The 14,950-nt window shown below is 41.9% G+C and overlaps 2 non-coding genes across 2 annotated transcripts; both read left to right on the forward strand.

Annotated features, from left to right (window-relative positions):
• The first annotated feature begins 13,610 nt into the window (after nucleotides 1–13,610).
• TRNAD-GUC (transfer RNA aspartic acid (anticodon GUC)) lies at nucleotides 13,611–13,682 on the forward strand. The gene has a single exon. It is a non-coding gene; the product is annotated as a tRNA-Asp (tRNA).
• Nucleotides 13,683–14,314: 632 nt separating this feature from the next.
• On the forward strand, nucleotides 14,315–14,386 carry TRNAW-CCA (transfer RNA tryptophan (anticodon CCA)). The gene has a single exon. It is a non-coding gene; the product is annotated as a tRNA-Trp (tRNA).
• The last annotated feature ends 564 nt before the right edge of the window (nucleotides 14,387–14,950 follow it).

The following is a 14,950-nucleotide window of genomic DNA, read 5'->3' on the forward strand; positions in this document are numbered from 1 at the left end:
GGTGTGCTCTTCCCCCAGGCCCAGCTACGAACCCTGATGGTTTCCTTTGCTGTAAGTAATTTAAGGATGGGCATGTGGTAGGCATACAAATCTCACCAATCAGATTGAGGAGTGGTCTAACTTAGGAACAATTTATTTCCCAATAAAAACTCCTTGCTTCCAAAACAAACAAACAACCCTCCCCTCCCCCCAAAAAACAAAAACAAAAACAAACAAAAAAACCTCCTTGCTTCCTGTTTTGGGTGTTGTAATGTGCAGATGTGATGTCAGGATTTGCAGCAGCTATTTTGTGACTTGAAGAAAAACACACACACACACACACACCATCAATCCACAAGGTCTTGAAAAACCAAAGAGGAAGCAATCGCAGGAAATGTTGGAAAGTAGAAAGCAGATGGATGAAGAGCTAATAGCAGACTCGGGAGAGTTGAATTCTAAGCTGGAGGTAAGGAAAGCTAAGAACCAACCTGGTTAACACTAGTAATATTGTCGAAAACCAACCTCTATGCTTCGAAGCCAAAATATAACTCAAAGACAGAGTTTAGGATAAAGGGGAACAATAGCCTTATTGCTCTGCAGAAAAAGGGGGCTGCAGCAGGCTCTGCCCAGAGGAACGGATGTAGGGGTTCTATAGGGAAATATAGAATCCAGCTGGTTTTGGCAGGGATTGTGTATGTGCTGCCAGCCTTGTCAGTCGTTTTCAGGGTAGTACTGAGTTCCTGAAACAAAAGGCTAAAAAGGGAGGTGGGGATGTTTGGGGAAGAGAGAATAAAGGTCACTTAAGTTTAAAATCGAGCTTCACTGAGACATCGGTATAGCTATTTTCATTTTTGTTCAACTTAAAGCTTTTGAGCAGTTTCAGTAGAACCGGGGACCTCCAGAGCTGGAGGATAAGGTAAGGAGGTAGCACTCAACCCCCAAAACCCTTTACTTGTTGTGTGCAGCTAGGCCAACGTCCGCTTTCCACCCCAGAAGAATCCTAATCAATGTTTTATTCACTGGAGAAGATAAAATGGTGTTCTCCGGAGCTGAAGACATTTGACATCATAGTTACTATACTGAAATCAGGTGTATTAAATAGCTGTGTTCGTGGAAGGCTGACGGCAAGACCCTCGCTCTCTTCCTGCATTTGTCTCCCGAAATGTTTAGCAACTGGATCTGAATCCTCCAAGTAGATACCTATAAGTAATCTAAACAGCTCAAGAGGAAAGAACCAAAGACAGTCATGGGAATAGAGACACCTACGCAGGGAGGTTCCCAGAGTGAACAAGATTTACCCACACTCACAAAAAAAAAAAAAAAAAAAAAAAAAACTACCCACACTCTCAAAAGTGCAAATTGCCACTTTGGGTGCTCACTCAACTAGGAGTGAGACAACCCACGGTTTCCATTCATCTGAGAAGAATCCATAGCATATATCCTGAAAACCAGACAAATAGGAGGGGAAACATCTTGAAGGAAAGAGAATGGAAAGGAAAACTTTAAAAAGACTCTAAAATTCTTAGACTGGGCCACCTGGATTGGCTCAGTTCTTTAGAGTATGCGACTCTTGGTCTCAGGGTTGTGTGTTCAAGCCCGATGTTGGGTGTAGAGATTATTTAAAAATTAAAATCTTAAAAAAAAAAAAAAAAAAGAGTCCCTGACAATCAGGAACCATTTAGAGTTTCCATTAGTAGGAAAAAAGATGGGATATTTGATAAACAATAATAGATTGAATTCAGGCCTCAAAATTTATGTGGAAATAAATTCCAGACAGATCAAGATTTATATATGAAACATCGAAAACCTGAAAGTACCAGCATAAAATATGGAAGAATTACTTTATAATCTGGGAGTAGGAAAATCTTCGTGAGTGTAATACGAAGTTATAAGAGGAAAGAAGCTAAATATAAATACGTTTTTTAAATCTTACTAAGAAAACAAAACACTATAAACAAACTCAAAAGGCACACACATAAAAAAAAACTAGGAACAACAATTTACATTCCTACAAATCAATAAGAAAAAGACCAATAATTTAATTGAAAATGGGCAAAGGAGATGAACAAAAAGTTCCCCAAAAAGGAATTTCCAGTGGTGTTTTAAACATATGAAAATACACTCAATTTTCTCCATAATAAGGGAAATAAATGCAAATTAAAACTACCAGATTGTCAGATTAAAATTTTGATAACACCATGTAGATGAAGGTTAGGAAAACAGATGCTCTCGCATATTGCTGGTGGGAGTGTAAACTGTCTGAACCCCCGAGGAGAACAGTTTGACGATACCTATCAAAATCTAACATGCATATTTTGGCAGGCACAATTCGTTGTAGACCCCAAAATCATCCCTCCATGTTCCTCGCTCACAGAATCCAGTTGCTCAGGTGGCAATGTGCCAAGCTCAAAGGAATGAGTTTATTTGTTGATTCATTCATATTTAAGAATTTTCTGTGTAAGAGGCACTGTTCTAGGTTCTGGGGATACAACCATGAAGGAAGCAGACCAAACCCTAGTTTCCATGATAATCTTGTACCAACTAATTGAGAATCAAGTAGCATTTTGATGTGTACTTCAATTAAGAGGTGAGTGTGCACTTTTCACCCAAACTGAGACACTTTTGAGAGTGAACAGAGTGCTTCTAATAACATTCACTAGGACAAAAGTGCTAACTGGGATCCAATTCCAGGCAAACTGGGAAATATGGTCATCTCGAATAATCCTGAGATAAAGATGCTACCACCACCATGTCCATTGCTGTCCTAAACAATGCCCTTCCATTCTGACACGACGCCACCAGGAGTCCTGCAGTCCACTCTGGAAGAAAATTAGGACCCAAACTCATTTCAGAGAAAGTACAAAGGACAGATGAATATGAAAAGATACTCAACCTCTTTAATAACGAGGCAAAATAGAATTAAATCAACAGTAAGAAGCCTTGGAAAGATTTCAAAAAAGAGAAAAGGATGTGGTCAGAATGCTTTCAAAACCTGTGCCTTTGATTTAAATGTTAATGCAATATATAATTTTCTGGGCATATCTCCAAACATAGAACTGAGTAAGACGTTATTGTTAAATTAAGGAAAAACAATGTTATCCTAACACATTTCAGTTCTTAAAAATAGCGCAGAAGAATAAGATACTGAAAATTGATATTATAATCACCACTCATTTTCTTTTGCCAGATAGTCACTTTCCCAGCCTCCCTGGGATCCACTAGCAGCTAAAGAAACATAGGAAAAAAATCTCCAGAGTGCTTCTGGAATGGTTTTCTTCCCATTAAAAGGGACAAATTCAAAAGGCACATTTGATGGAAACACCTCCTCCCTCATGCTCTGACCTCAAAAGTGGCCATGGTGTCTGGGGATGCTGCAGCTATCTTGCAACCATGAAGTAACAATCGTGAAGAGAAAAGTCGATTTGCAGTGTGTTGCAGAGGAACAAAAACACCTGAGGAGAAAAGAACCCAGAGCTCTTGGTGACCTTGGTGACCTACTGAACCAATCCTCACATCATTTGGGATGGAAGATAGACTTTCTTCTGTATACACATTGGTACTTACAGAATTTCATTTTTTTAAAAGTGAAATTTATTCATGAGAGACACAGGCAGAGGGAGAAGCAGGCTTCCTGTGGGGAGCCCACTGGGGGACTGGATCCCAGGACACCAGGATCATGCCCTGAGCCAAAGGCAGACACTCAACTGCTGAGCCACCCAGTTGCCCCTAAATTTCATATTTTGTGCATGAATCACCTGTGATATATGCCACCCCAAGATATGCCACTTTGGCATAAGAATTATTTTGGAAAAATAATTTGTAAAATAGCCAGTTTGAGAAGGGAGCTCTGACCTCCCCTTTTCCTTCCTAAAAGCAGGAGATAAAACTCCCATGTGAAAGATATCCTTCTTATGCCACAAGAAAAGACATATGCTTATCACCAGAGATGGAGTGTCAAGGCTGAGAGAATTCTGGCAAACAGATCTTGTTAAAATAACTCTTATCCTTCTCTAGCTGCCCCCCCCCATATATTTTGGGGCCTTGTCCACAATTGCCTCTCTTTATTCAACCTGGCATATAACTATTTAGGTTTTACCACTTCTTTGAGTCTTCATCTTCCTATGGGAAGAGGCCCCCATGCACACGTCAAAGCTGTAGGTTTTTCTCCTGTTAATCTGTTTTATGTCGTTTTATTTTTCAGACCCAGCGGAGATCCTTAAGAGAACAGAGGCTAAATTTTGCCTTCCCAACACCTATTCAAAGAAAACTTAATGCCTGGGATCTTATCAACTCATAAAGGTTTAAACCAAAAGTATTATTTGCCTATGCTGGTTTAGGGTTTGTGGGGTTTGTTGTTGTTGTTATTGTTTCTTTGTTTGTTTTTTCCAGTGGAAATGTAAGTTTTAAAAACACAAAGTTCAACGAAAAATGCAATACAAAATAAATGACAGGACAAAAAGGATTTTCACGGCTGCCTGGCTGGCTCCGTTGGAAGAGCATGCGACTCTTGATATGAGCGTTATGAGTTTGAGCCCCACAATGAGTGTAGAGATTACTTACATACATACATACATACATACATACGCAGACTTTGGGAAAAAAAAAAAAACGGGACTTTCAGTATCAACTCTCGTAGGATACTGATCAAGCTCAAAGTGGCAGAAATCATTAACAGGAGTCAAGCTGGAGTCTAAGTATCCAGATCTCTTTCACCTAATGTGTTGGCAATTACTTCAAAGTACGGACTTGCTATAAGTATAGGACAAAATTTGGCTTTTTTAGTTTCAGGAGCCAGAAACCTCTGCTGGATGATTTCAGAATTGACTCATTAGTTCTCTTAAAATAAAATAGATCTCTTTTAAATATGCAGATGCTGATTTTAAGTTGTTTTGCTCTTTTTGAAATCAATAACCACTATAGTTTCAAAGGCTAAACCTGCGAAGCTTTTGGGTGTGTGAGGACTTGCTCTAAAATTTGCTACCCTCCTGCCGCCAGGCAACAATCACCCTGTGCGGTGAGTGTGGGTGTTAGCGAGCTGACCTGCCGTACCTCATGGGGACACCAGAGGGCGCGCGGACGGACGGCGCTTGTTTTTCTTTAAATCCTGAAACCAAAAATCCTCGTCGAGAACAACAAAAGACTGGGAACAAAGGGACAAGGAAAGAAGGCCGCACACCCTGTTTTACGGATGTTGAACTTTGCTTCCTCTACCCTTCACCTCCCTACCTTAAGGAAGTAAAACGATTCAAATAGCAAAATGAAACCTTCAACCAGCAAAGAAAATTAGAGAATAGTCACTAGTTCTAGAAAAAACTGTTTATTACAGGTGCCCATTTACGCTATTTCCTTTGCTTAGTATCAGTAACTTTTTTAAAAACGTTATTGGGTTTAGTTGCTTTTTTGTTGTTGTTGTTCACAAATAATACAGGCACAGAGTAGAAAATTTGAGAAATATGGAAAAGCAAATAGAACAGGGATCATCAATATGCTCTCACCCAGATGTAATGTAACTTTTAATATTGCCCCATATTTCTTTCAATGTTTATAAATGCAGGGGTGTCTCAGTCGGTGAAGCATCCAGCTCTTTATCTCAGGGCAGGTCCTAAGTCTGAGCCCCACATTGGGTATAAGGATTACTGAAATAAACTTTTTTAAAAGATTTTTTTTAATACTTGTAAAGGCACAGGAAAAGGAGTACTTTGCATACTATTCTGTGCTAGTTTTGTTCTTGTTTACGGTATTATCAAGTTCATTTTTATCAATGAATTCTGATGACCTTGTTAATCACATGAGTGACTCACAAGTAGAAGAAATTACAAAAATGTCACAGGCAGCTTTTTTCTTAAGGTGGCAATTTCAGTGTCGGACCTGAGTAGTGTTCATTTAAGGCAGGAATTTCTGTTGCTTTGCATTTAGAAGAGGAAATGGGTGAAGACTAAAGTTCAGGAGTAGGCACTATTTCATCTCACCCCAATTAAGCAGAATGAATTTGTCCACCCGGCTGCCTGAGAACTGACCCCAAAGGGCTGTGGGAGGGTGCGGGTCAAAGGACCCAGTAGTCCTCCGGGTGGGGTCAGTGCTTGCCGCAAGGCCAGACAGGTCAATGAGCACCATTACTGACACGGGGAATGACACCGCCAAGCCAGCAGGTGGTCAGTAAGGCAGGAAAAAGTCAGGAACAGGAAGGTCAATGACCTTGAGGCCAGAAGCCAATGCCAGCCCAGGAGGAGTCAAGCCACAGGGAAGGTGATGCCATCTGATGTCCTGAATTCCCTCATCACTATAACAAATAGGGAAAAGTGGTGACATTCTCTCGGCCCTGAGAACTAGGGATGTCTCCAGAGCTCTCTGGGCCTCAGTTTCCTTACCTATATAAATGAAAGGATTGAAAAGATCTGTAAGGTTCCTGACGGCTGCTCAAAATCTGTGATTTTTAACTCTGCAGTGAAGACATTTCCTGCCTCCTGCGGTTGATCCCACTAGCAGGAGTCTCTCTCCCTGGCGTTTCCGAAATCCCTGCACACTCTTCTGCTAGTTCGGAGCCTTTGCATGAGTACTTTGCTCTTACGGGGAATGCTAGAAAATCTTTCCCTTCTCTTTCAAACCTCATCATCATCTTTTGAAGAGCCAGCTAAAAGTGAGTTGTTTGGGTTTTTTTTTAAACACCCCCCTCGTTGGGCTCCCAGTGCATGGAGCCTGCTTCTCCCTCTGCCTGTGTCTTTGCCTCTTCCTCTCTCTCTCTCTCTCTCTCTCTCTGTGACTATCATAAATAAATAAAAAAAAAAATTAAAAAAAAAAAATAAACACCCCCCTCCCCCCCCCCGCTGCAGACCCAGTCCTTCTGTAGTCCCAGAGTATTTTACACATACTTCCCTCACTTTATTTGTGACCTTAACCTTCTTGTGCCTCAGTCTCCTCATCTGTAAAAGGGGAAGAATTACAGTACCAAACTTACAGGATTACAACAAACATTAGTTATCCTTACACCTGTAAAACATTTAAACCAAAGCCTGTACATAGTAGGCTGTCAGTCAACGTGAACAATACCTCCTCTACAGCACTTAACAAACTATCAGTAAAAGAGTCCACCTCCAAAAAAAAAAAAAAAAAAAAGAGTCCACCTCCATGAAATCTGAGTTCTGGAGGGCAGAAAGTGAATATTAGTCATATCTTTGTCCCCAGTGTCTATCTCCATATCTGGCACAAAGAATAGATGAATACAGTTGGGATTTTTTGTTGTTGTTTTTTGTTTTTTGGGTTTTTTTCAATGAGAGGGAAAAGAGACTAATGGGTTGATTGCACTTGAAGGGAAAACGTTTGCCTCTCAGTTTTAACTCTGCATTATTTAGATAAATTAGATGGGCAACTGGCAAAATATGAGCATCCTCAATAGAAATTGTTTTTCCTTTAATAATCTAAACTGTACCCAGCTAGGTCTGTCTTCCAGGCCCAAATCATAAACATTCATGTTTGAATTTGAATTTGAATGTTTGTGAAGGGTTAGTTTCATATTTGCATGGGAAGTTTTGCATTTTAATAAATGTAAATCATGTTTCTGTGAATGAATGATTAGAGAATCCAAAAACTACCCAGGAGCAATTTAGACTCTTTTGCAATTATCCAGAAGGAGGGAAGGGAAAAGAGAATGACAGGTAGTAAGCTAGCCCAAGCTCTTTTTTACATTGTATTCAAAGGTTAAGTTGAGGAAGTGAAAATAATAAAGAAAGGGAAGAATCACAAGAAACCAGGTCATCAAGATGATATCAAAAAATCAAGAATTCTTTAAGAGAGTGAAGAAAATGAGGCACACATGTCCCAAGATATATCATATATGTGTTGATATATCTCAAGATATTTATCAGATTGGGAATCCCTAGGTGGATCAGCAGTTTAGTGCCTGCCTTCAGTCCAGGGTGTGATCCTGGAGTCCCGGGATCAAGTCCTATATCGGGCTCCCTGCATGGAGCCTGCTTCTCCCTCTCTGCCTGTGTCTCTGCCTCTCTCTCAGTCTGTGTCTCTCATGAATAAATAAATAAAATATTTTTTTAAAAAAGATATTTATCAGATTCAAATAAAAGAAAACAAGTAATCAGAACATATTTTCTAAAACTTTCAAAATTCAGTAGGAAAACAACCCAATTGAAAAATAGACAAAATATTAAGGTGCTTAATTTGTACTTATAAACCCATGGAAATATGTTCAACATCATTAATCATTAGGGAAAGATCTATTAACCACATTCCACTACACACCTATTAGAATGACTCAAACTAAAATTCCTTACAATACCAAGTGCTAGCAAAGACATAGAACAACAAGAATGCTCATGTATTGTCAGTGGGAATGCAAAATATTCCAGTTAGGAAAACGGTTTGGTAGTTTCTCATAAAGGTGAATATACACTCACCCTAAGACCTCGCTATCCCACTCCTGGTGTTGAACCAAGAGAACTAAAGATACAAAAACCTATGTATTGTTAAAAAAAACAAAATTCAACTGAGGAAATTTGAAGATCTAATTGGCTTTCTTCAAACAATTCATAAATTGGGCAGCATCCTATCTGCCAAGTAGAAAGGCACCCCAAGGAACTGTACAATATAGAATTTTATAGGCAGAAACGGGACGGTTGCTAGCAAAAGAAAGGGTTGTTTCAGACAGGTTCACTTTCTCCTCAAGAGTAGTCTTATCATGCAGATGATCTCACAAGTGCTGATCAGGAAATTCCAGATTGGTTGGCTTAAAATTTCACTCCTGGGAGATGCTGAAACTGCAAACAGATTAAGTCTTGGGGAGGCCTGTAACAAAAGTGACTCCATTTTGGTCTGTTGTCTCTTTTTAACAATACTAATGTTTATAATAGCTGTATTTAGGAAACAACTCAAATGTCCATCAACTAGTGAGTAGATAAACATCCATACAATGGTGCACTAATCAGCAATGGGGGAAAAAAAATCTCAGTGATACAGGAAACAATGCGGATACTCCCCAAAAGCATCATGCTCACTGAAAGATACCATATTCGAAAGATTACAAACTGTACCTTTCCATTAATATGATATTCTGGACATGGAAATCCTATCAGCGGTGGCCTGGGGCTGGAGAGAAGGGATTGACTGCGAAGGCGCATAATGGAAGTTTGTGACGGAGGTGATAGGAGTGATGGGAGTAGTCTATAACTTGAGTCATAGAAGAGTACTCCTAAAAAAGAATGAATTTTACTGGACATAAATTATACCTCAATTAACCCTAAAAATAGTAAATAGACAAATACATTTATTTTAAAAATGAATAAGAGGCCAAGAAAAAGCTAACATAGCTTGAGAGATCCTGTATCACCCATCCTGCTCCCCTGGACCTTTCTGCCTCATTTCTCCCACGGTCCTTCTCAGGATCCCTACGCATTTCCACCTTTTTTCAACCACTCTCCTCGCCACATTTCCGCAGCTCCTATAACTTTTGCACACACAATTCTCTCTACTGAGAAAACTCTTCCTTCTGCATCTTCTTCTTAGTAACTGTCACAATTGTAATTTAACTTTTTTGTTGTTATTATTCTTTGATTAATGACAGGTGTCTCCCCAGCTCACATGAAAGTTCCTTGAGGTCAGGGTCCTTGTTCATCACGGCACCTCCAGCGCCCAGCACAACACTTGGCTTACACAATGAGTACTCAACCATTCTGGTCAACTGCCTACTCATTGTCTCAACCTTAACACATCCAAAACCAAAATGCTGATTATCCCCCAAAATACTGCTCCAGGTGCAGAGCTGTCATGTTGTGCACTTCCAAGGAGTGTGGCCATGGAGTATCTATGTGAATCCTGTGGGCTCCCCAGTGTACTTTTGTTGGGGGCCAAGGGCAGGCTGCCCCAAAATGGGCCACTTTAGGCATTAAGGTTATTTTGAGTTAAAAAGTATTCCAAACACAGCTGGTTCAGAAAAAGCTCTTTAGCTAACCCACAGCTGCCTAAAAGGATTGAGATAGAAGTAACTACGTTACAATACGAACTAAGTGCAGCCTGTTTGATTAAAGTCCTCTCTTCGTTGTATTGTTTCTCAGTAGCCCAGGAAACACTCATTTACCAAACATTTACTCTTTTTCATTCTTCCTGAAAATGCATTCCTTCCCTTTGAAGACTAAGACTCTTGACATCTTCTCCTTATTTCATAACAACATTTGTACCTTTCATTTTGCCTGTCTTTGGAATTTCCATGTCTGTATGGATTCCTTCTACGTATGCTACTAAATTTAATTCTTTCCTATTAATATGTCACATGTCAATTTGTTTGTTTGTTTATTAGAGTCAGGGAGGGGTAGATGGAGGGAGAGAATCTTAAACAGGCTCTATGCCCACTGCGGAGCCCAATAGGAGGTTCCATCTCACTGAGATGTCTCCTCATGTCAATTTGATTCTCACTCTAGCTAGAAGAACCTTAAAGGGAACACGAATTCTTGCTCCCTTCACATAAACTATCGATATGGATGGTATCCTCTGAGGTCGTGCACTATTTTCCACTTCAGTTCATGGCAACTCTATCCTTCCAGTTGCTCAGACCAAAAAATGTGGAAGCGTCTTTTAAAAAAAAAAGATTTTATTTATTTGATAGAGGGAGAGACAGTGCAATCACAAGCAGGGAAGTGACAGACAGAGGGAGAGGGAGAAGCAGGCTCCCCACCAATGTGGGGCTCAGTCCCAGGACCCCGGGATCATGACCTGAGCAGAAGGCAGATGCTTAACCAACTGAACCCCCTAGGCACCCCGTAAGTGTCTTTGATTCCTCTTTTACTCTTACACCTCACGTTCACGCCTCACATTCAGGAAGTTCTATCAGGAAGGCTCTACCTTCAAAATACGTCAGCACCTCTCATGTTCTCCAAAACTCCCAGGTTAGCCTGACCCACCTCACCTGCTTCATGGGTTGTTGCAACAGACTTCATCGGTCTCCCTGCTTCTGCTCTGCCTCCTACAATCTATTCTCAACCCAGTAGCCAAAAACTCTTTAAAATATAAATCAGGGATCCCTGGGTGGCGCAGCGGTTTGGCGCCTGTCTTTGGCCCAGGGTGTGATCCTGGAGACCCAGGATCGAATCCCACATCGGGCTTCCGGTGCATGGAGCCTGCTTCTCTCTCTCTCTCTGTGACTATCATAAATAAATTAAAAAAATAAAACATAAATCAGACCAGGTCATGTCTCTCTCCAAAACCCTACAGCAGCATATTTCCCCTCAGAATAAAAGTCAAAGTCTTTACAATGACCTCTAAGGCCCCATAGGCCTTTTAGATAGCTATGTGGCCACAGCCCTTACTTCAAGTCTGTTCAAATGCTACCTTACTAAAATGAGGCCTATTTGACCACTGTATTTTATCTGCCACTCTCTAAACCCTCTTATAATGTCATCTTTTTCTATTTCTGCTCTTGTCACCCTGTAGCATATTTATTTATTAAATTCACTGTTTGCTGGCTACCTTCTATTAGGATATAAGCTCCACAAGAGGATAATTTATTCATTAAAACCTCCTCCTATGTCTAAAACAATGCCCGGCACATTGTAGGTTCAATAGTGAATGAATAACTACAGTGCCTAAGCAATTAAAGATTAGTAAATATTAGTACAGGAACGAGTGTGACACATTATGCTGATACTAGCGATAAAGGTTTTCTCTCCCTAACACATATTTGTTAATATAAAGTATGTGGAACCATGGAGTAGGGTGAATTTTGTACAAGATTTGCAGTCAAGGCTTGGGTGATTCCTGGCCTCTCACCACTTTCTATCTGAGTGACTCTACAAGATTCTCTTCCTCCAACCTGTAAAATAGGGATAAAACACCCACCCTCTTGACCTCAGAGGGCTGCGGAGAAGATGAAGTGAATGCAAATGGTTCTGCATGCTGTGATAAGCTCGACAGCCAGTTATTTAGGTAGAGCAAGATCTGAAACTTTCAATAACATTGATTGTCACCATGCTATTCACCTCCAAAGACAGTTCTGTGTTGTCCCTGCTGCCAGTAGATTTTAACCTTTACGTTCACCCGGTGCTGACAGTGAGGAATCTCTGAGCTCCCTTACCCTGTTCAGGTTAATCAACCTCTCTTCCTTTCCATTTTAGGAAAATGGGCAGCAGGTGCTCAGTTTCCTGCTCCATGATCTGTGCTGACTCAGGCCACTTCTTCATTTCCCTAGGGAGTGGAAAAAAAAAGTAAAAACCCATGTATGAAAACAGGCATAGCTTTACCACAGCTTAGGTGCAGAGGATGATGTCTCTTCTGAAAGGACAAGGATTAAACCTTTTCTACTTGGAGTGGGGGAGGGGTGAAGACAGACCTTTCAATTAATCTGGGTTCCCACTTGCCCTGCAGTTTGGCCAACACAGAGACCTGGGACAAATCCCTTCAATCTTACAAGGAAAAAAAGCGGTCATCGTAGTTATCACAGTGCCCTTTGGACCTTACAACTTACTGGAACGTTAGGAGTAGAAGGAGGGCATAGGGCATGGAGTTTTATTGAGGTTTCTAGTGTACTTAACACACACACACACACACACACACACAAAATATATATATATATATATATATATATATATATATATATATATATATATATATATACACACACATATATATATGCCCAAACAGGCCTAAGAAATTGCTGGGTTTTTTTTTTTAAGTCTGCATTAAATAATCCCTTTCATCACATGGAAAAACACCACCTAACCTATGATCCCCCGCAAAAAAAAAAAAAAAAAAAAAAAAAAGTATTACTTCATTACCCTGCAAGGAATGGATTCCATACATTTAAGTGCTACGATGAAAATTTTCAATCATGTCAAGTCTGGGACTCTAGAAATTTGCTTATTTAGGGATCATGGTCAAAGTTTCTGTGGGAGGTCCTCTTTGGAAGGGGTTTGATTCTGTTCATGAAAAGGCTAAGGATGGCACAAATTATTCCATGAGCCCACCTTCTTCCTAACCATAGGTTCAATTAACAGCACATCCTTGTTTTTGAATTATTTACATGTTATGATAATGATTTTGCCATTTACGTGTTTATCATTTTCAAGCAAACTGTGGACGCCTCAGGATAGAGACTGAAATACAGAAGAAGAAGAAGAAAATCAGCTAACACACTTTGGTTTGGGCCACAGCTGGCCCAATGCATGAGCGCCCTCGTGTCCCCAAAGGTGACAGATTGAGGCGGCACCGCAGCGTGGGTCAGCCCTGACTGCCCGGACGTCTGGCAACCATACGCTGGCCGTGAACTTCGAGTTCAGAATGAAAATAGAAATGTGTGAAGGTGACGCTGTGCTCCAGTTCACATCCTCTTGTCACTACTACATTAAAAACCTCCCTCCAGAAACCCAAACCCTCCGGAAAGCATACAGAGCCCCGGAACGCTATCTTCACCAACGCACCCCTAATAAGCACGGAAGCGCATTTCGATTCAGTTCTAAATAAGTCTCTCTTGCCGCTAACGAGGAGTCCAGGGAGCCCAGAGGGCATGGCGAGGGCACGAGCGAGCCCCGGGTTCGGGTTGTCACACTTCCGGGCAGTAAATGGAAGGGCGGTGAGCCTAGGGAGGGACCTTCATTACTTTTGAAAGGAAGTTTTAGAGCCCAGCGGACACCAGCTCCTCGTTAGTATAGTGGTTAGTATCCCCGCCTGTCACGCGGGAGACCGGGGTTCAATTCCCCGACGGGGAGGTTGGCACGTTTTATCGACTCCCGTCGCTCTTTTCCGTACAGTTCACCTACGTCGCGCTAGACCAACAAATACAAGACGCAGATACCTTTTGTGTGACTTTTAAAACGGGGGACCCTGAAGCTGAGAGCTCACTGCAACATAAAGGCTACCTGACTGGCAAAGCTTTACGTTGCCGGAGGAGAAGCCGAGCCGCCGGCGGCCCCGCGCTAACAGCGGCCGCCAGAGCCCGCCTGCGCCTGCGCGTGCGCAATGACGCCCGCCAAATTCCAACTGGAGGTCACGACCCCGGCGCGGAGCCAGGAGTGGGGGCTGGGAGGGAGCCGGCGGAGTTTCCGGGCCTACAGGCCGGGCGGGAACGGAAGCGGCCTGGTGTGGCAGGGGGAGGAGCGCCTTCCCGGGCCCGGGGCCCAGCCTGGAAGGGAGACGCGCTCCTGCCGCCTCCGCTCGTTGCGCTCCCAAGTTCGGCGGAGGCTTAGCGATCAGTAAACCTGGGGCGCCAGAGGGCTCGGTGTCTAACTCCAGCCTGCGCGAGGCGGAGGGCCGAGCACAGAACTGGAAGGACGGACGCGTGTCCGGAGGAAACGCCATGTTACTTGAGTCCTAAGAAACCGCGCGAGCGACAGCCCAGCAGGACCTCGTGGCGCAACGGTAGCGCGTCTGACTCCAGATCAGAAGGCTGCGTGTTCGAATCACGTCGGGGTCATGGGCTTTTTTTTTTTTTTGTAGACGTTTTTAAAACGCTGGCTTCTGGAGATCTAGGATTATACCCGCCGTTTTTTGAAAATGCCTTTGATTTTAGGATTGAACCGTCTTCATAAATTATCCTAGTAATCCTTAGTGTGCGAAAAGACAAGGCTGACTTCATACTGTTCAGTTTTGTACTGTTTGGCCTTGTGAAGGGAGTTTTCCGTCATTTAATGTGCGTAGCACCTAGAAGTGTGGATTGTTACTGCTGTGCACTAGTGGGTGTATCCATCAGTCCAGCGGCTCATCCCAAGAAATGTACAAGTTGTTTTCCCAAAAATGGTCTTGCTTTTGGAACCAAGGACAATAGAGTAAAAATGTCTAACATTGAATATTGTTGCGGTTTACGTGTTTTGGCCCGTGTGCCAATAAACAATCTTAACGTGTGATGAGTATCCCACTTTTACAGATAAAACTGGCACACAGAGGAAAAGTTTCCAAACAAGGTAACTGACTACATGTCCTCTTCTTTACTGTTTTATAATAAAGGTGGGGAAATTGTTGAAAGAATATGCTAGAAGGC

The sequence above is a fragment of the Vulpes vulpes genome, chromosome 10 (assembly GCF_048418805.1).
Source record: "Vulpes vulpes isolate BD-2025 chromosome 10, VulVul3, whole genome shotgun sequence".
Taxonomy (NCBI): domain Eukaryota; kingdom Metazoa; phylum Chordata; class Mammalia; order Carnivora; family Canidae; genus Vulpes; species Vulpes vulpes.